The following is a 21,518-nucleotide window of genomic DNA, read 5'->3' as shown; positions in this document are numbered from 1 at the left end:
AAGCCATACACTATAGAATCTTGTTCTTTTTCTTTTTAGAGCTACCTGGCCCTGATGAAAATCCCTCCCAACCTATAGGGATTTGAAACGCGTAGGCCCCTTCATGTCCAGTGTCTGCTTCTTTTTATTATCCTTCCCGTAGTGTGGAAACATCGTCATACTACTGGCCACGAACTGTTGGATATATTGCTTTTGATTGCATTTTTTGAACCCTATTGATTTATTTTGATTTAGACGTGTATAACCTTTGAAAAAAATTGTATATAATAACTGTATATATTGTAGCAGACCTAATACTCTGCTCGGTCATTTATTTGTATCTAACCGGGTTGAGTATTTGTAGTTGTGTGTTGTACGAATGAAGATGAATGAATGTGATATGAATGAATTCGATATGCCTGTTGGATTTTAACATTTTCACTGGTTTTTGTCCATAGTATTTGCTCTTGGTGTGTAAAAACTGTATTTTCTGTTCAATTGTATATGACCAAAACATATATAACCCCTTCTTTCTTTGACCCAGACGTTAAAATAAAATAGCAATTTACAAGCACACCCCAGTCTTGAAGAACTCTCCTTTCTGGTGGTTAAATCCCTCTTCAATTACATTCAGTATAGGCACTTGTTCTTTGTTGGATATTCAGCTGGGGGGGACGCATGTTGGACAGGCCTCGTGGAAGGCCCGGTCCCTCCCCGCATGGCGAGGCCCGGACCCCTGCTCCTCCTATGTCCTCAACAAGAACCATCCCGGCAACCCACCAGAACCACCCACGGCCCGTCCCCGACGGGACTCCAGCTGCTGATTCCCCCGGTATCGGCTGGCCCGGGCCCCTTCTAGGACCACTGCCCCCGGCCCAGCCTCCATTTTGGACCCTACACAACAAGGCCGCGTGGCCGCGGATCGACCCCAACCCCGAGCCTGGCCAGGCCCCGACATCGAGGCACCACTATCCACCCAGGGGGTGAAGAGACCACTTGGCAGGTCAATGGGAGAAGGAGTGTCGATAGCTCCCCTCCGCCAGGTGCCGATCGCCCCCAGCCTCCCCGGGCGCTGGCTCCACCCCCCTGCTGGGTGTCTGGACTCCCTCAGCCCGGACCTCCCGACCCCCAAGTTCGAGGGTCCGGACATCAAAGGGCGCCAGACCTATAACTGGGGCAGCTCCAGAACAGGAAGGCAGTTGTATCCTGGAGTCGAGAGACACCGAGACAAACTCATCCTTGGAGGCCTGCTGGCGCTGCCGCGGCTCCTTCTTGTGAACCATCTTCGAAGCCTGCTGGCGCTGCTGCGGCCCTCTTCATCGTGAAACCATCTTCGAGGCCTGCTGGCGCTGCCGCGGCCCTCTTCATCGTGAAACCATCTTCGAAGCCTGCTGGCGCTGCCCCTGCTCGTCCACCATCTTCGAAGCCTGCTGGCGCTGCCGCGGCTCCTCCTCGTAAACCATCTTCGAAGCCTGCTGGCGCTGCCGCGGCTCCTCATCGTGAACCATCTACGAAGCCTGCTGGCGCTGCCGCGGCCCATCCTTGCGAATCCTCCAGCTCGAGGATTGTGAGCTCCATCTCTTGCTGCTTCTGTACCGGACCGGTACTCAGACTGTCCCGCTACCCCTTTTCCCCAAAGAGACTAGAATTGACGGGATCCTTGTATCCTGGTCCAGCTGTATCGCTTATCACCTTGCCTCAAGATATATATAAAAAGTGTGCAGAACTCATCTCTGTGTGGTGTCCATCTGTGGGGGGGGAAGTTACCTGTCTGTACGATTACCGGAGAGGGCCCTCACCGGAGGCCTCTCCCCCTGTACTCGGCCGACCCTCCGGGTCTCCGTCTAACAATGGCCATAGATTCGGGGGTTTCCATCATTTCCGCGGAACGCGTCAGGGGTGCCCGCTCTCCCCACTTCTCTTCGCTCTCAGCATTGAACCGCTGGCATTGGCGATTCGGGAGAACGAACACATCTTGGGCATCCCCTTTTCGGGTGAACAACATAAGATCTCGCTCTTCGAGGACGACGTGTTGCTTTCGGTTCGAGACCCGGCGCTATCATTACCCTGTGTCCACTTAGTGCTCTCTGAATTTGAGGCGGTGGCGGGATTCAGAGTCAATTTCGACAAATCGTATGTTCTGAACCTGACTTTGCCTCCTGATGAGGTGCAACGGCTCCGAGCGCTTACACCACTATCATGGTCGACTTCGTCCCTGTTATATCTGGGGGTGCGTTTGACCTCTACCAAGGCGCACTGTTCCCGGCTAACTTTCCCCCGATACTGGCGTCGATACGCATGGAGCTGGGGAGATGGAAGCCGAAGTTCATCTCGTGGTTGGGTAGGATTCACGCGCTTAAAATGGTCCTCCTACCAAAACTTCTGTATCTCTTCCAGGCATTGCCCATCCCGGTGGAGCTGGACTACTTCCGTCGGCTCAAGACCTTGATGCTGAAATTTGTATGGCAAGGCGGCCGGGCACGGCTCTCTTATGCAGTTCTTTGACGTCAACGATTGGAGGGGGGGTGGGGTTTCCAGACATGCACTTATATTATAAAGCTGCTCAATTGAGGGTGCTGGTGGAATGGTCCCAGCAGCTTTCAGAGAAGCACTGGCTCCATATGGATCGGTGTGTGGCCGGGAGATCCATTTGGGATCTGGCCTGGAAGCCTAAGGCGGACCGACCCAGAATGCGCATATTAGCACTCCCACTAGCACTGTCATGAAGGTCTGGGACACGATCAGTGGTGACGACCGATGGACCACCTTCCAGTCCCCATTTACGCCTATCCATTTCAACCCGGCCTTTCCTCCGGCCCTGACTGAGGGACCCTTTGGTGCCTGTAGAGAGGGTGGCTGCAGAGCCCTTACTCACCTGTTTCATGGTATGGCACCTCTTACCTTCCACAACTGTATGCAGGATTATGGAGTTCCGCCCACTGAACGCTTTCGACACCTCCAACTCCTACACTGGGCGATGTCGCCTGGAGTGGTGGATGCCGCTACTAGGCCACTGACGAAGTTTGAGGCCTTTATTCTGCGCGCCTCCACCATGAAGGGGACAATCTCATTCCTTTATGGGATGTTACTAGACACCACTTTGTCCCCCCGACCTCGTTACATGGACCACTGGGAGTCTGCACTGGGTAGGGACATTTCAGACAATGAGTGGAGGAGCCTTTGGAGAGATGTAACGGCGCATAATCATTCCACAGACCTTAGAGAGGCTCATCTAAAGCCTGTATTTGACTGGTATCTATATCCGTCCAAGTTACACCGGATCTTTCCGACGACCTCGGATAGGTGCTGGCGGGGCTGCGGGATGCTGGGTGACTTCCGCCACATCTGGTGGGATTGTCCCTCCATCCGACCGTTCTGGTCCGAAATCCTATCCCACATTAAGGACATGATGGGATATCCAATTCCGGATTCGATGGACTATGTCCTGTTGGGACTTAGAGACCCGATGTTGGAACATCAGACGAGAGCCGACAAACGCATTATATGGCTATGCCTGGGAGCGGCCAAATTGACCTTGGCGGCCGCCTGGAAAAACCCGACAGCTCCAGCAATTTCTTCATGGCACGCACGATTGTGGCGCCTATTGAGTATGGAGAGACTGTCGGATATATTCTTGGGAAATTTCAAAAACTTCATGTTCAACTGGGGACCCTTAGTTGGATTTCTGTCTCGAGGTCTGCCATCTGCGGTTTGCCCCTCGGCTCTTCGTGCTTTACATCTCTTCCAGATGTAACCGCCTGCCTTTTTTATGTTGATTGAGTGCATTATGGTCGCCACCACCAGGAACAGGGTGGGGGGGGGAGGGGAAGGGGGGTGGGGGGGAGTTGGGTTGGGGTTGTTGACTTAGTTTTGGTTGCGACAATAACTGCATGTGAGACGGCTTGCACGCCATTTCTAGGTGATCATAACTCTAGTTGGGACGCCTCCTGAACTTTGGACCATCTGCAGTGCTGTTGGTGCCCTCCAATCGATGGTGATTGGCGAACAATGACATTTCATGGCGTCTGTTGCTGATATTTGCTGTCTCCCTTTGTTTACTTTGGATTTATCTACCGCAAGTTTCTCCAGCACCCCCTGTGTGAGGATTTGTGGCGGTATGTCGCCTGTTCCTATATTTCATCCTCTTTTCTTTCTCTCATCTCCTTGCTCCTTCTTTTCTTTCTGCTTGAAATCTTGAATAAATAAACATTTTACAAAAAAAATAATAATATGAGCCTCCTTGTTTCTCGTTAATGTAATGCTGAATGCATACATCACTTGACTGCCTTCAACTGATACATGTTGGGAATTGTTTTTCTTTCTACTCCACACCCATCCCAACGTGGTCTATGGGTTTACTCCTGTTGTTCTTATACACGCTCTAACCATTGAGCCACGCTTCTCCACGTCTGCAGCGTCCCTCAGGGCTCATCCCTCAGCCCCACACTGTTCAACATCTACATTGCCCCCCTCCCACAAGTGGCCCGCCAACACGACCTCAACATCATCTCCTACACCGACGACACCCAGCTCATCCTCTCCCTCACCAAGAACCCGCACACCGCCAAAACCAACCTCCATGAGGGAATGAAGGCCGTCGCCGACTGGATGAGGAACAGCCGTCTGAAGCTGAACTCGGACAAGACGGAGGTACTCATGCTCGGACCCACCCCCTCAGCCTGGGACGACTCCAGGTGGCCGACCACTATGGGAACAGCACCGACACCCACCGACCATGCACGCAACCTAGGATTCATCCTCGACTCCTCCCTCTCCATATCTAAACAGGTCGGCGCCGTCTCCTCCTCCTGCTACAACACCCTCCGCATGCTCCGCAGGATCTACAAGTGGACCCCGACCGAAACAAGAAGAACGGTGACACAGGCCCTCGTCAGTCGCAGACTGAACTACGGCAACGCACTCTACGCAGGAATCCCAGCCAAACACCTACGACGACTACAACGCATCCAAAAAGCCTCTGCCCGACTGATCGTCAATGTACCCCGCCGCAGCCACATCACCCCCCACCTGAGAGACCTACACTGGCTCCCCGTCGACAAGAGGATCACCTTCAAGCTCCTCATCCACGCACACAAAGCACTCCACAACGCCGGACCAGCCTACCTTAACAGCAGACTCAGCTTCTACACCCCCACCCGCCAGCTCCGCTCCGCCAGCCTCGCCCTCGCCGCTGTCCCCCATATCCAACAAACAACCTCCGGCAGCAGATTCTTCTCCTACCTCGCTGCCAAAACCTGGAACACCCTCCCTACCCACCTGCGGCAGACCGAGGACATGCTCGCCTTCAGAAGACTCCTCAAGACCTGGCTCTTCGAGCAGTAGTGGCACCCCCACCCCTCAGCGCCTTGAGACTCTCACGGGTAAGTAGCGTGCTTTACAAGTTCTCTGATTGATTGATTGGTTATTATAAAGGTTGCCCTAGAGCAAAGGTCTTCACTCTGTGGGGCGCGACCCCCGGGGTGGCCGTGGAGTCCTGGGAAGGGGTCACACATTTACAGGCCTTACTTTGGCCTGGTATACAAAACATGTGCTTTTCCTTTTGGACAAAGACAACCGCTCGTTAAAATGCTTCAGCTGCAGTACATAGAGTCTCATGTGCTGTAAAACAAAGAGGCCCAGCAGGCAGGTAAAGCAATCCTTCAAACAAGGCTTCTTGCCAGGGTGGCTGCTTGCCTGAATGAAACGCAAATGTGCGCTAAGAGTTAATCTGCAAATGTGAAGGATGCTGATAGCGGTTCTGGCTTTAATTGCTCGAGTCACTCCAAGCATTGTGATTGCAAAGATGTTTTTTTTTCTATGGTGGTAAACAACTAATGTGAAGTGTGTGCGTTTAATCACAACTGTATTTACACAACGCTTAGTACCCCTGAGGAGGAGTTGAGGGACAGTTATGCAAAACAAAAAGCATTACTTATGGTCTGATATTACTCAAATCTACATTTTGGAAGCTCCATTTTGTCCTAAAACCTTTTGCACGGTTTGCAGCAGTGTATCTTATAATGTGTGTAATGCAAGTATAAAAGAATGACTTAGACATTCACAGGGCTTTCTGTCAAAGGCTGTGGACACGTAGCACTAAAAATACACAACTCACTATTCTCCACTGCACCAACCAAATTTAATTCACTGGCTCTCTGGTTACACAGACCTGCAGTGCATTAAATAATAGAGGTTTCATAATGTACTATATAGTGAATTTCCATCTGACTAACAACTTTATACATTTATTTCCCATTATTTTATAAGTAGCTACCTGATGGAGAAAGACCTAAAAAAAATATTTATATTTTGGGGCTGATTTATGAGAGGCTTGCGCCGCCGGGGCGGCACATTTTTTGAAGCTTCGGCGGCACACGCATCTCAATTATATCTACGAGGCGAGACAACGTCACCCTGCTTGGCTTCGCACGGCCTCATAGATATGGAGTAAGAGCGAGACAACGTCACCCTGCTTGGCTTCGCATGGCCTCATAGATATGGAGTAAGAGCGAGACAACGTCACCCTGCGTGGCTTCGCACGGCCTCATAGATATGGAGTAAGAGCGAGACAACGTCACCCTGCGTGGCTTCGCATGGCCTCATAGATATGGAGTAAGAGCGAGACAACGTCACCCTGCTTGGCTTCGCATGGCCTCATAGATATGGAGTAAGAGCGAGACAACGTCACCCTGCTTGGGTTCGCACGGCCTCATAGATATGGAGCAAGAGTGAGACAACGTCACCCTGCTTGGCTTCGCACGGCCTCATAGATATGGAGTAAGAGCGAGACAACGTCACCCTGCGTGGCTTCGCATGGCCTCATAGATATGGAGTAAGAGCGAGACAACGTCACCCTGCTGGGCTTCGCATGGGCTCATAGATATGGAGTAAGAGCGAGACAACGCCACCCTGCGTGGCTTCGCATGACCTCATAGATATGGAGTAAGAGCGAGACAACGTCACCCTGCTTGGCTTCGCACGGCCTCATAGATATGGAGTAAGAGCGAGACAACGTCACCCCGCTTGGCTTCGCACGGCCTCATAGATATGGAGTAAGAGCGAGACAACGTCACCCCGCTTGGCTTCGCATGGCCTCATAGATATGGAGTAAGAGCGAGACAACGTCACCCTGCGTGGCTTCGCATGGCCTCATAGATATGGAGTAAGAGCGAGACAAGGTCACCCTGCGTGGCTTCGCATGGCCTCATAGATATGGAGTAAGAGCGAGACAACGTCACCCTGCTTGGCTTCGCATGGGCTCATAGATATGGAGTAAGAGCGAGACAACGTCACCCCGCGTGGCTTCGCACGGCCTCATAGCTATGGAGTAAGAGCGAGACAACGTCACCCTGCTTGGCTTCGCATGGGCTCATAGATATGGAGTAAGAGCGAGACAACGTCACCCTGCTTGGCTTCGCACGGCCTCATAGATATGGAGTAAGAGCAAGACAACGTCACCCTGCGTGGCTTTGCATGGCCTCATAGATATGGAGTAAGAGCGAGACAACGTCACCCTGCTTGGCTTCGCACGGCCTCGTAGATATGGAGTAAGAGCGAGACAGCGTCACCCTGCGTGGCTTTGCACGGCCTCATAGATATGGAGTAAGAGCGAGACGTCACCCTGTGTGGCTTCGCATGGCCTCATAGATATGGAGTAAGAGCGAGACAACGCCACCCTGCTTGGCTTCGCACGGCCTCATAGATATGGAGTAAGAGCAAGACAACGTCACCCTGCGTGGCTTTGCATGGCCTCATAGATATGGAGTAAGAGCGAGACAACGTCACCCTGCTTGGCTTCGCACGGCCTCGTAGATATGGAGTAAGAGCGAGACAGCGTCACCCTGCGTGGCTTTGCACGGCCTCATAGATATGGAGTAAGAGCGAGACAACGTCACCCCGCTTGGCTTCGCATGGCCTCATAGATATGGAGTAAGAGCGAGACAACGTCACCCCACTTGGCTTCGCAGGGCCTCATAGATATGGAGTAAGAGCGAGACAACGTCACCCTGCTTGGCTTCGCATGGCCTCATAGATATGGAGTAAGAGCGAGACAACGTCACCCCGTGGGCTTCGCACGGCCTCATAGATATGGAGTAAGAGCGAGACAACGTCACCCTGCTGGGCTTCGCACGGCCTCATAGATATGGAGTAAGAGCGAGACAACGTCACCCTGCGTGGCTTCGCACGGCCTCATAGATATGGAGTAAGAGCGAGACAACGTCACCCTGCTTGGCTTCGCATGGCCTTATAGATATGGAGTAAGACAATGCAGCGCAAGTCGCTGCGTTGCCTTACTCTATGTCAAGTTGGCGTTCCTTAGGCGTTGCGGTGTGTGTTCCCGCGCAACACCCATGGATTTTAATGCTGCCCCAGATTTGAAACCACGTAAACCTGGGGCAGCCCCCAAAACGTTATGCTTCCCACAGCAGGCGTGAAAACATTCTCCTGGATTTTTCCTCTTTCCATGTGTGCGGCATTTTGGACCGGAAACAAGCATCCTGGGACCGGTTTCTGGCTAATCAGCCGTCATATGGCATATGGCCATGTCTGAACTGGGGCGGCGGAGTGAGCTAAAGAAGGATGATGGATTAAACCCAGATCAGTTGACTGGGGTGAGTGCTTGCAATGTTCAACACTCCGTCCATCATCCCCTTTTGTATCGCTTTGTTCCCCCCTAAATTGGCAGGGTATGCCCAGACGTGGCGCCCGTGCTCACTTTGCCACTGGATTCAAACTAGCCTGGCTGATGACGGCTGATTAGCCAGAAACCGGTCCCAGGATGCTTGTTTCCAGTCCAGGGAAGACATGGCTTGACAGTGCGGGCTGGACTGTTCCCATCAGGCACAGGGTCAGGCTGATTTGCATGTGGCCATGTCTGAACTGGGGTGGCGGAGTGAGCTAAAGAATGATGATGGATGAAACCCAGATCAGTTGACTGGGGTGACTGCTTGCAATGTTCAACACTCTGTTCATCATCCCCTTTGGTTTAGCATTGTTCAATTTAGGGCAGCAGTACTAGAGGTGTAGCCAGGATTCTAGCAAAGGAACATAGCCTGCACTTGGTATTCTCCCCCTTACGGGCCTATGCTAGATTGAAATCTGTAATGCCTAGCATGATAGGGCTCATGAGGAGTATTTTCCTATGAACTTCCATTGACATTGCCTCCCTTAAATAGGTTTGAGCTTGTCCCAGACTATATGATTTGTCCAATGGCTCTGAGAGCGAGCTGGGGCTGAGGGATTCGATGTCTAGAGCGAATGATGTTTCCAGAACCTGCTTATTTACCGCTTTCTTCCGGGAGGATTGAGGGATTTCAGATAATTGTAAACTTGCTGCCTCTATCCTTAAGATGGTGGCGGCCTGGCCAAGGATGTATGATGATAGAACGCAAACAAAAACAACGAATGACATCAAATTGCATTTTTTTACATCGCATGCACCGTTACATCGCATGCATTTACCACGCAAACCATGACATCGCATTCCCCTTCACATGCATGCAAAATACCTTTTCAACGCACACAAATACCACGCATTCAATGACATCGCAAAATTCCCCCAACGGCCCCCCAAAAACTTAAATAGGAACCTACCAAACACAGTACAACCCCCTGACACTACCCTCAACCCTAAGCCTTAAGCCCTAAACACCAACGCCTAGAAAACGACCCTACACTACGACCTTAATATTAAGCCCTAATCCCTAAATCCAAAAACAGTAACCTACAGTACTCTTAACCCTAAACCCTAAACCCTAATCCAAAAAGCCAAAAACAGTACCCTACACCACTCTTAACCCTAAGCCTTAAAGCCCAAAAGACGACCATATACTACTTCCTCAATCATAAGCTCCAATGCTTAAAGGCTAAAACACTACCATATACTACTTCCTCAACCCTAAGCCCTAAACCCTAATCCCTAAAATTCTAGCCTCCACTACTCTCCCCATCGACTACCCTAAACCCTAAAACACCACGAGTCCAGCGTCGTCCTTACCTGTCTCTCGTCGTGGTCCCAGCATTGTCTCCCCGTCAGGGGGCACGACCTTCCTGGAGCCCGTCCCGGCACACGACCCGTCAGTGTAAAAGCATGCGTTGTAACATCACATGCGTTTTAATGGCATGCATAGTGAACGCACGCGTCGTAATGTTGCGTGCGTTGTGAAGGCATGCAACGTAAGCACATGCATTGTAACGCATGCGTTGAGATGGTTGTTCGCCTCTGGCAAAGGCTGGTATACCATGCTGTGCCCGTCTCCTCAAAAACGGACCCTCTCCATGACTAAACAGGTCAACGCCGTCTCCTCATCCTGCTTCAACACCCTACGAATGCTCCGAAGGATCTTCAAGTGGATCCCCACCGAAACGGGAAGAACAGTCACCCAGGCCCTCGTCTCCAGCAGATTGGACTCTACGCAGGAACATCAACCAAGCTCCAGAGACTGCTGCAACGCATCCAGAACGCCTCGGCACGACTGATCCTCGACATCGCCCGCCGCAGCCACATCACACCCCACCTGAGAGACCTACACTGGCTCCGCCGTCAACAAGAGGATAACCTTCAAGCTCCTCATCCACGCACACAAGGCCCTCCACAACGCCGGCCCAGCATACCTCAACAGACAACTGAGCTTCCACGTCCCTATCCGCAAGCTCCGCACCGCCGGCCTCACCCTCGCCACAGTCCCCCGCATCCGAAGAACGACCGCTGGCGGCAGATCCTTCTCCCACCTTGCCGCCAAGACCTGAAACACTCTCCCCACCAACCTACGGCAGACCCAAGACCTCCTGGCCTTCAGAAGACTCCTCAAGACCTGGCTCTTCAATCAGTAGCAGCACCCACCCACCCCCCCCCCCAGCACTTTGAGATTCTCACGGGTATGTAACAGGCTTAACAAATGTCCTGATTGGTTGATTGATTGATTGATAGAATTGCTTTTATGTGGCTCAACCAGTCACTCTCTTCCACTCTGTTGTCTCTCAACAGTCCACGATTACTCAGCTAGTTGATGTGCCTCCAGAGCCCGCTGAGATTTTTCTCATTCATCAGGGAGAATACTTTCAGCTTTTTCTATTCAGTATGTTCTTTTTTATGCCTCCAAACCTTCTTTTTTTAAGCTGCCTCAGGGCTGTGATGGAGAGACCCGCAGGTAAAATGCCCCCTCTGTTTTTTGACCATCAAGGCCTTTCGTATGCCTCTTTTGCATTTGATTATGTCCTTCGAGTAACATGGATAGCCAGTAGTCGGCAAGGGCTTGTAACTTGGGCGCTGTTGTCGTGTGTTACTCAGGTATTACTGTAGATCCCCTACTGTATTCTCTCAGCATTTTATTGATGAAACTTGTATTAGTGGATCAGTGCCATGCTGCTTTGTTTCAATCCGTGCTCGCAATGTATCTCCAATTTTAGCTGACCATTTTATCCCTTAAGGTACCTTGTATGTTTCTTCTCCACTCGTCTCTCCTATTGGATTGTTGGAGGTGACTACAAAAAAAGGATTTGATCAAGGCTTTGTGGGCCCGAAAGAACTGGCCTTCTTACAGAACAAAAACCCACGGACTCCGGTATTTTATTTACTACCGAAGATTCACAAGGATGAAACCAACCCTCCGGGACGCCCCATTGTCTCGGGGTGCGAATCCCTTTTCGAACCGGTGGCGAAGTATATTGACTTCTTTCTAAAACCATTCATAGAAGAGATCCCAGCCCACCTAAAAGATACCACTGCTTTTCTCCAAAAAATCGAGACCATAAGCTTTGACGATAGCACACAGTTAATGGTGACGCTAGACGTCGTTTCATTGTACACACAGATCCCGCAGGACCAGGCACTTGAAACTCTGTCGTTTTTTCTAAACAGGCGTGACAGGCCAGTGCAGGTACCGTCTGAATTCATTTTGGAACTGGCATCCTTTGCACTACAAAAAAACTTCTTTTCGTTCGACTCCGAATTTTTCTTTCAGATAAACGGAGTAGCCATGGGCTGTCCATTTGCCCCTGAGCTTGCAGTCATGTTCATGGGGTTATATGAAAACAAATTCATCTATAACGACAACCCATTTGGAAATCGGATTACGCATTATATGCGATACATAGATGATGTCTTTCTCATCTGGACTGGCGACTCAGGAACCCTTAACCAATTCGTCCAATGGTTGAATACCCGGACACAAGACATAAAATTCAACTGTACATCTTCGAATGAATCCATTACATTTCTGGATGTTAAAGTTGAACCTTGTAATGGCAAACTCGAGACTACCTTGTTTAGAAAAGCCACAGATAGAAATAAAGCACTTTTGTACTCCAGCAATCACCCGCGTAGCTTGAAACAAAATTTGCCCTTCGGACAATTCCTCAGGATACGCCGGAATTGTTCGCGAAAGGAAGATTATTTCGAACACGCAAATCTGTTAAAGGAGAGGCTTCTCCTTAGGGGTTACCCCAAAAAACTTTTGAAAAATTCCCTTAAAAGAGCTTGGTGGACGCCACGAGAAACATTAATGCAAAAGAGGGCAAGAAAGGAGCAAAATCGAGTGGTATGTGTGTCAACTTTCTGTCCTGCAGCAAACCAACTCAAAAAACTGATCACATCCAATTGGCATCTGATCAAAGACCTACATGAAGATTTCAAAAATCTACCTTTGTTTGCATATAAAAAAAGAAAAAAGTGTCGCTAATCACATTGTGAGGGCAGCCCTACCCGTTGAAAAAGGCCCGACTCTTAGAAGTTTATTTGGTCTTCCACCAACTACCGGACACCATAAATGTGGGACTTGTATCTGCTGTCCCGAGACCATAGAAGAAACGGTGTTCTCCTACAACAATATCAACTGGAAACACGAAGTCTTTACAAACTGTAAAACCAGAAATGTAGTATATGCAATCATATGCCCCTGCCCTAAGTTATACATTGGCAAAACAACACAGGAAGTCAGGCAACGAATCACACAACATAAATCCAGACTACGCAGGGAAGTCGAAAATGCGCCTTTGGTTCACCATTGGCTGACCAAGAACCACGACAAAAACAAACTAAAGTGGACAGTCCTGTCAAAAATTGAAAATGATTCGAGAGGCGGGAATTTGGAGGCACCACTGAACCAGAGAGAAGCTCTGCTCATTATGAAATACGATACAACGGTTTCTGGTTTAAATGAGATTTCTGAAATTTACAAACCCAACACATGAATGGTAATCGAGGACTACATCCCCCACAACGAATTGCCACAGAACTACATTTCCCACAACCCCATTGAGCTGAACTACAACTATACCCAACGGCATGGACAGCGCTCATTCACCGGTTGAAGGTTGAAGGGGAAGGAGCGGACAACTGTATAAATCTCTGTAGTTTCTGCGTGGAGCACGGCCACGGTAAGAATGACTCCCTCTGGGCCATCGGCTTTTTTCTGGACCGCACCCAACAACATTGGACCTTACAATTTTGTTCTGACTTTTTGCAGCGGTTTTTGGCGCCCAAATCAATCAATCGGACGGATCCCACCCAGCCAAAGAAACCACTTGCATCAAGCACTCACTGCAGCTCAGGTAAAATGAACACTTAGTTGGTAGCGTGAGAAAGGAGATGCCTGACACCAACACTGTTACTTAGCATTTCTTTCTTTTTGTGTTTAATGTTTTCCAGTACCCTTCACTCCACCCAATTGGAACATCCCTGATTTTACTTACGGTTGGAGCCATGACCCAACAGTAGAGGTAGGCTGATACAGGCTGATCAGCGTTTTGAGGTGTTGATCTCTCAAACCTTGGTAGTGATGATTGTTTCTCTTTGTTTTAGAGTTACTTTTTGGTCCTGAGGAGAACCCTGGCACTCACAGGGTTCGAAACGCGTCGACCGACCCGGTCCCGTGTCTTCTGTGTGAATTAACACTGGAATTGATTTGTCAAGGCACTACGATCTATTTGACTTCTTTTCAAACCTTGACTAACAAACTGTAAAATCTGAAAAACATAATAACTGAGATTGTTTTCGTTTATATCAAAAAGTTTTCTTTGACACTGGGACCAGTATGAATGCGGCATAGGATGAATGGTTGGCCATGAATGTTTTGTTTGTGAGGTTGTCTGAATCACTGTACATATCCAATTGTTTGTTACATGTTTGTATATAATTGTATATATATATTTTTTCATGTTTTTGTATTTCCGTGCACAAAAGTAAAATAACAAAAAATCAAAACAATTCTTGAACAATTAAAAGCAAAAAAGGTGCAATTTATAAAGCCGGTGTCCATGATTTTTTTTCATGTATGCTTTTTTGAAATTGAGTTGTCTAGAATCAGTTCCACAGCTTTGGCAATTGTGTAGTTTCTTTAAGTTACATTTTGGCTCAGCCTGCTGAGTTTAGGAGTCAAAACCCTTTCTTGTTTTTTGACTTTAGAGCGGGCACCACGGCTCGCGAGGTTCTGTTGGGCAGAGGAGCAGCTGCCACAGGACTAGTCCTGGAACACTATCATTCAATCAATCAGTGACACTTATAGAGCGCGCTACATACCCGTAGGGTCTCAAGGCGCTGGGGGGGGGGGGGGGGGGGTGCCGCTACTGCTCGAACAGCCAGGTCTTCAGCTTCTTCCTGAAGGAGAGGTGGTCTTGGGTCAGGCGCAGGTCGGTCGGGAGGGAGTTCCAGGTCTTGGCGGCCAGGTAGGAGAAGGACCTTCCTCCTGTAGTCGCTCTTCGGATGCGGGGGACGGCGGCGAGGGCGTGGTTGGCTGATCGGAGGTGGCGTTTGGGAGCGTAGAAGTTGATCCGGCTGTTGAGGTAGCTCGGGCCTTGGTCGTGTAGGGCTTTGTGTGCGTGGGTGAGGAGGCGGAAGGTGATTCTTTTGTTGACGGGGAGCCAGTGAAGGTCTCTCAGATGTCCGGTGATGTGGCTGGTTCGTGGGATGTCGAGGATGAGTCTGGCTGAGGCGTTCTGGATCCGCTGGAGTCTCTTCTGGAGCTTGGCGGTGGTACCGGCGTAGAGGGTGTTGCCGTAGTCCAGTCGGCTGGTGACGAGGGCCTGGGTGACGGTCTTCCTGGTCTCGGTGGGGATCCACCGGAAGATCTTTCGTAGCATGCGTAGGATGTTGAAGCACGCCGAGGAGACGTTGTTGACTTGCCTGGTCATGGAGAGGGAGGAGTCCAGGATGAATCCCAGGTTGCGTGCATGGTCTGTCGGTTTGGGTGCGGTGCCCAGGGCGGGAGGCCACCAGGAGTCGTCCCAGGCGGAGGGGGAAGAGCCCAGGATGAGGACCTCCGTCTTGTCAGAGTTCAGTTTCAGGCGGCTGGTCGTCATCCACTCGGCTACCTCTTTCATCCCTTCGTGCAGGTTGGCTCTGGCGAAGGCGGGGTCGTTGGTCAGGGAGAGGATCAGCTGGGTGTCGTCGGCGTAGGAGATTATGCTGAGGTTGTGTTTGCGTACGATGGCCGCGAGGGGGCTCATGTAGACGTTGAAGAGGGTGGGGCTCAGAGATGATCCTTGAGGGACGCCGCAGATGACTTCGGAGGCCTCTGACTTGTACGGTGGTAGGCGGACTCTCTGTGTTCTTCCGTCGAGGAAGGAGATGATCCATTCCAGCGCTTTGTCCTGGATTCCGATGTTGCTGAGGCGCTGTACTAGGGTGCGGTGGCAGACCGTGTCGAATGCCGCGGAGAGGTCTAGGAGGATGAGGGCCGCTGTTTCCCCATTGTCCATCAGGGCTCGGATGTCATCGGTGGCGGCGATGAGGGCGGTCTCGGTGCTGTGGTTGGCTCGGAAGCCAGACTGTGAGGGGTCGAGGGATCCGTTCGTCTCGAGGAAGGCGGCCATCTGCTTGTTGACGGTCTTCTCGATGACTTTGGCTGGAAACAGGAGGAGCGAGATGGGGCGGTAGTTCTTGAGTTCGGTGGGGTCCGCTGTTGGTTTCTTGAGCAGGGCGCTGAGTTCGGCGTGTTTCCAGCTCTCAGGGAAGGTGGCGGTGTCGAATGATGTGTTGATGATGTCTCGCAGGTGGGGTGCGATGACAGCGTCGGCCTTGTTGAAGACGTGGTGAGGGCAGGGGTCGGTCGGTGATCCGGAGTGAATGGAGTTCATCGTGCGGATGGTGTCTTCGGTGCTGATCGGGGTCCAGGCGTGAAGGGTGGTGGTGGGGGGTGGTTGTTCGGTCATGGTGTGCGTTGGTTGGTTGTTGAAGCTGTTGTGTATGTCCGCGATCTTGTTGTGGAAGTATGAAGCGAGGGAGTTGCAGAGGTCTTGCGATGGGGTGATGTCGTTGTTTCCTGCGCTGGGGTTGGAAAGCTCTTTCACGATGTTGAAGAGTTCCTTGCAGTTGTGTGCGTTGTTGTCCAACCGTTCCTTGAATGCTGTTTTCTTGGCGGCGCGGATCAGCTGGTGGTGCTTCCGGGTGGCAAGCTTGAAGGAGGTCCTGTTGTCCGGTGTGGGTTCCCTTCTCCAGACTTTCTCGAGGGCTCGGCAGTTCTTCTTGGAGCTCTTGAGTTCGTCAGTGAACCACGGGGCTTTCTTGCTTCCGGGTCTGCTGGGCGGGGTCCTCAGCGGGGCGAGCTCGTCCGCGCAGATGCTGATCCACTTCGTGAGGTTGTCGGCGGCCTGGCTGGGGTTCGCTGAGCTGGCAGGAGGGTGCTGGCTCAGGGAGGTGGCGAGCTGGTCTGCTGTGATCTTGTTCCAGCTTCTGCGGGCGGCCTGTTGCTGATGGTGGTGGGACGTCGTTCTCTTGAAGGTGAAGTGGACGCAGCTGTGGTCCGTCCATTGGAGCTCTGTGGCGTGGCTGAAGTCGATGTCTGTGCTGGAAGAGAAGACTGCGTCGAGTGTGTGTCCGGCGAGGTGGGTGGGGGTGGACACCAGTTGCTTGAGTCCCAGGTTGGCGAGGTTGTCCAGCAGGGTGGTGGTGTTGCGGTCGTTGTTGTTCTCCAGGTGGAAGTTGAGGTCCCCCAGGAGGATGTAGTCAGCGGAGGGGAGGGCATGCGGGCTGACGAAGTCGGCGATGTCCTCGCTGAATTGTGTGCGTGGTCCAGGGGGTCGGTAGATCAGGGTGCCTCTGAGGGTGGTGTTCGGGGTGGTGTGGATCTGGAAATGCAGGTGTTCGGCGGTGGTCAGGGTGTTGTCGGTGCTGGTCGTGAGACGGATGGTGTTCTTGTGGATGATGGCGATGCCTCCTCCCATCTGGTTGGCGTTGCGGTCCCTCCGGACGATCTTGTAGCCCTGTGGGATAGCGATGGCGATGTCGGGAGCTGAAGAGGCGTTCATCCAGGTCTCCGTGAGGAAGGCAACGTCAGGGGCTGTGGCGTCTAGGAGGTTCCAGAGTTCGATGGCATGTCTGTGGACGGAGCGGGTGTTGAGCAGGATGCACTTGAGGTGGGTGCTTCTGGTGTTCGACTTGGCGGGTGCTGGTGCGAGGCAGGTCCGGATGCAGGTGAATTTGCAGGCGTGGCAGCTGAAAGGTCCGTGGGTGCGTCGTGGTGTGGCTTGATGGCATTCTGGGAGTCGGCCGGAGTTGAGAGCGATGAGGGTGGCGGCGGAGTACGTCAGGCGGGTCGGTCGGGGTCTTCGGGGACCAGGGGTCCTGGCGCTGGTCGCGATCCGGTCGCGGACGGGCGCAGACGGGTTTACCTTTGGCGCGCCTTCGGCGCACAAACGGCGCGCCCGCTGCGCGTTCGCACGGTCGCCATATAAAGGCGAAGTGCGCGGGTGGGCGGAGCAGCTGGGAGGCGGGAGCGGGGAGGGAACAGAAGGAAAAAAGGGGCGGGGTCTGCGGTGGTGGCGGGAAGCGGGGAGGGAAGACGGAGGGCGGCGAGGTAGGCGGGCAAGCAGGAAGGACGCAAGCTAAGAAATAAACAAACAGGCACTAATGGGAGACAAAACAAAGAAAAAACGCTATCACGGGCAAGAATACAGTTGGACAAGCACAAATGTCGGACAAAACAAAAACAAAACAAACGGCAACGGAGTCAGCCGGCGGCGAGGCAGGCAGCGCGGCAGGGACAAGGCTGAGGGGCACACGCAGCAGCTGGTGGCCGTGCGGCGCGGGGGTGTCCCACAAGTGGGTCACACTTACCTGTGTCGCACGGTCGCCATATAAAGGCCAAGTGCGCGGGTGGGCGGAGCAGCTGGGAGGCGGGAGCGGGGAGGGAACAGAAGGAAAAAAGGGGCGGGGTCTGCGGTGGTGGCGGGAAGCGGGGAGCGGGGAGGGAAGACGGAGGGCGGCGAGGTATGCGGGCAAGCAGGAAGGACGCAAGCTAAGAAATAAACAAACAGGCACTAATGGGAGACAAAACAAAGAAAAAACGCTAACACGGGCAAGAATACAGTTGGACAAGCACAAATGTCGGACAAAACAAAAACAAAACAAACAGCAACGGAGTCAGCCGGCGGCGAGGCAGGCAGCGCGGCAGGGACAAGGCTGAGGGGCACACGCAGCAGCTGGTGGCCGTGCGGCGCGGGGGTGTCCCACAAGTGGGTCACACTTACCTGTGTCGCACGGTCGCCATATAAAGGCCAAGTGCGCGGGTGGGCGGAGCAGCTGGGAGGCGGGAGCGGGGAGGGAACAGAAGGAAAAAAGGGGCGGGGTCTGCGGTGGTGGCGGGAAGCGGGGAGTGGGGAGGGAAGACGGAGGGCGACGAGGTAGGCGGGCAAGCAGGATGGACGCAAGCTAAGAAATAAACAAACAGGCACTAATGGGAGACAAAACAAAGAAAAAACGCTAACACTGGCAAGAATACAGTTGGACAAGCACAAATGTCGGACAAAACAAAAACAAAACAAACGTCAACGGAGTCAGCCGGCGGCGAGGCAGGCATCGCGGCAGGGACAAGGCTGAGGGGCACACGCAGCAGCTGGTGGCCGTGCGGCGCGGGGGTGTCCCACTATTGTATTCTTCATTCAATGTATTTAGTGCCCGGTGGTCTAACACTATTCTAAACCTTCCACGAACGTGTGTGTTTACTTTTCTTTATCACTTCTTTCTTTTCACTTGCACGTGTGTTCAGTTGTGGTATGGCTGAACAGGACACGGTAGCGTACACTGAGGAACATATTCAAAACCTTATGAGAGATCCCCCTCCCTTCGCATCAGCAGTTCTCAGCCTCGCGGCAAACACCCAAAACGAGTCTGACAAACTGATTCGACTACGTAAAAAACAAATCAGGACGGATCTCCACGGACATTTCTTACCCCAACATTTAAAATCTGGCACAATCCCTGCAGGACTACAAGTTCGCAACATCCCTGTGGTTTTCACAGACGACCCTGAATATAAGAAAGGCTTCAGTGGAATAGAGACAAAGTGCAGCAGGGATTTAATGGTATTATCCATCGAGACAGCACATAGAATCTCGGTTAAAGAATTGGAAGAGATTGCAGTGCTGGAGAAAGAGATTCAAGATAACCAACTAATTACAGACTCCAAAGGATTACTTGAAAAGATAGAAAAAGAAATCGGGGAGTTTAAGGATTTACAGTTGCCCAGAAAAATAACAAATTCGAGTTGGATAAGAAAAACTTCTCCCTGGAATCCGTATATCCGTTCTTAAGGAAGGATTTCTACTCAAGCTCCGACTCAAGGAGATTCTTACAGGATAACCAAGGACGATCACGTCGTAAATTTCTCACTTTCTCCGATACATCATCATCTTCGGGAAGTGATTCTAACAATTCTAACAGACCATATCAGAACAGACAAGGCAACCAACAAAATCAACAGCAAAGACAACAGCAAAATCAGACTCCTTTTTTAGGACAGGATCAGCAGAAAGGGAGAGGACGAACGAGACCAGTCCAGCCATGGGAAATGAGGACGAGATCCCGATTTTACAAGAACTAAATCCCCCGGCTATATATTCAACCTGTCTGACAGAATTCTAACGGAAGCAGAAACATCGATTTTGACAAAAGGCCTAGGCTTCGTTCCATCTAGACGCACAGATTTTGTCAAAATGAAGCTAGAAACGCTTGAATTCTGCCGAAAGATTCGACTAAAAACTTTCTTTTCGGACATCAGTGAAGAACCGCAAACTGAGGTAACGGGACTAAAAAGGAAATCCACCTTTTGCCCCGCAGGCTCAAAAATCCCAAAGGAAGTAGTGACATTTGAAAGGACGGTACTGTCAGGAATATCAGCGATTGAGAAAAAGAAAACCTTTGTGAAATACAATCTCGCAAAACCCGAAAAAGACGCTTTGAATACATTAAAAAATTACAAAACAGTGGTTGTAAAACAAGCAGACAAGGGAGGAGCAGTGGTAGTCTGGGACATCAACAAATACAAGACTGAAGTCTATCGTCAACTGGATGACAACACATGTTACAGACGCATTGCCAAAAATCCGACCAACGAAATCCAGAATGAACTATTCCAAATCATACAAAAAGGATTTGATCAAGGCTTTGTGGGCCCGAAAGAACTGGCCTTCTTACAGAACAAAAACCCACGGACTCCGGTATTTTATTTACTACCGAAGATTCACAAGGATGAAACCAACCCTCCGGGACGCCCCATCGTCTCGGGGTGCGAATCCCTTTTCGAACCGGGGGCGAAGTATATTGACTTCTTTCTAAAACCATTCATAGAAGAGATCCCAGCCCACCTAAAAGATACCACTGCTTTTCTCCAAAAAATCGAGACCATAAGCTTTGACGATAGCACACAGTTAATGGTGACGCTAGACGTCGTTTCATTGTACACACAGATCCCGCAGGACCAGGCACTTGAAACTCTGTCGTTTTTTCTAAACAGGCGTGACAGGCCAGTGCAGGTACCGTCTGAATTCATTTTGGAACTGGCATCCTTTGCACTACAAAAAAACTTCTTTTCGTTCGACTCCGAATTTTTCTTTCAGATAAAGGGAGTAGCCATGGGCTGTCCATTTGCCCCTGAGCTTGCAGTCATGTTCATGGGGTTATATGAAAACAAATTCATCTATAACGACAACCCATTTGGAAATCGGATTACGCATTATATGCGATACATAGATGATGTCTTTCTCATCTGGACTGGCGACTCAGGAACCCTTAACCAATTCGTCCAATGGTTGAATACCCGGACACAAGACATAAAATTCAACTGTACATCTTCGAATGAATCCATTACATTTCTGCATGTTAAAGTTGAACCTTGTAATGGCAAACTCGAGACTACCTTGTTTAGAAAAGCCACAGATAGAAATAAAGCACTTTTGTACTCCAGCAATCACCCGCGGAGCTTGAAACAAAATTTGCCCTTCGGACAATTCCTCAGGATACGCCGGAATTGTTCGCGAAAGGAAGATTATTTCGAACACGCAAATCTGTTAAAGGAGAGGCTTCTCCTTAGGGGTTACCCCAAAAAACTTTTGAAAAATTCCCTTAAAAGAGATTGGTGGACGCCACGAGAAACATTAATGCAAAAGAGGGCAAGAAAGGAGCAAAATCGAGTGGTATGTGTGTCAACTTTCTGTCCTGCAGCAAACCAACTCAAAAAACTGATCACATCTAATTGGCATCTGATCAAAGACCTACATGAAGATTTCAAAAATCTACCTTTGTTTGCATATAAAAAAGAAAAAAG

At 50.9% G+C, this 21,518-nt stretch overlaps 1 protein-coding gene across 1 annotated transcript in view; it reads left to right on the top strand.

The window, feature by feature from the left end:
• The window catches only part of LOC147700499 (uncharacterized), a 154,125-nt gene that overhangs the window by 70,761 nt on the left and 61,846 nt on the right, over positions 1–21,518 (top strand). The window lies entirely within an intron of this gene.

This window comes from Lissotriton vulgaris, chromosome 7 (genome assembly GCF_964263255.1).
Source record: "Lissotriton vulgaris chromosome 7, aLisVul1.2, whole genome shotgun sequence".
Taxonomy (NCBI): domain Eukaryota; kingdom Metazoa; phylum Chordata; class Amphibia; order Caudata; family Salamandridae; genus Lissotriton; species Lissotriton vulgaris.
Note: the sequence above shows the minus strand (reverse complement) of the source record. Positions and strands in the feature narration are given on the sequence as shown.